Here is a 544-nt window from a genome sequence, read left to right on the forward strand (position 1 = left end):
CGGGACCCCGAGCCCGCGGCGCAGGCCCCGGCAGGCGGAGGCAGCAGCGCCCCTTACCTCATGCTGTAGGCGCCGGCGCCCAGCTCCTGCCCGATCTACCCGTGCGGGTCCCCGCCAGCCGCTCGGACCTGCGCCGCCGCGCGCAGGGCTGCCAGGCGGTGGAAGCACCGCTCCCGCTGCCCAGAGGCTGGCCGCGCAGCACTTTGCGCAAACTTGTTTTTCTGAGGTCGGCGCCGCGGGCTGGCTACTCCGTCCTCTTAAGGTGGACTGGGGAAGTGGCGGCCGATTGCCACTGGCCCCGGTCTCTCACCCTGGCCAGTCCTCCCCTCCGGTGGGCAAGAGGCTGCCCGTGGCGCGCTGGCCCAGGGTAGAGAACGGAGGAGGCGGGGAGGCTTGCTTTCTGCCCCTCCCCAAGGGGCCCTGTCCATGTGTCCCAAACCAGAAGGTCGGCCTCCGGGTGGGTGTGGGTCCTAGGTAAATCTTTCCAAGCTGGCCCGAGGTAAAGCAAAAGCAGGAAGTAAATGCAGGGGGAAGGGGGAGAGGA

At 69.1% G+C, this 544-nt stretch overlaps 1 protein-coding gene across 1 annotated transcript in view; it reads right to left on the bottom strand.

Annotated features, from left to right (window-relative positions):
* Positions 1-253, bottom strand: part of Sirpa (signal regulatory protein alpha) — a 37,871-nt gene extending 37,618 nt beyond the window's left edge. Inside the window, exon 1 of the mRNA XM_005365637.2 lies at positions 129-253. The gene's annotated coding sequence lies outside the window, so the exon portion shown is untranslated. The remainder of the gene's footprint in view (positions 1-128) is intronic.
* Positions 254-544: the final 291 nt, after the last annotated feature.

This window comes from Microtus ochrogaster, unplaced genomic scaffold (genome assembly GCF_000317375.1).
Source record: "Microtus ochrogaster isolate Prairie Vole_2 unplaced genomic scaffold, MicOch1.0 UNK3, whole genome shotgun sequence".
NCBI classification, from domain to species: Eukaryota; Metazoa; Chordata; class Mammalia; order Rodentia; family Cricetidae; genus Microtus; species Microtus ochrogaster.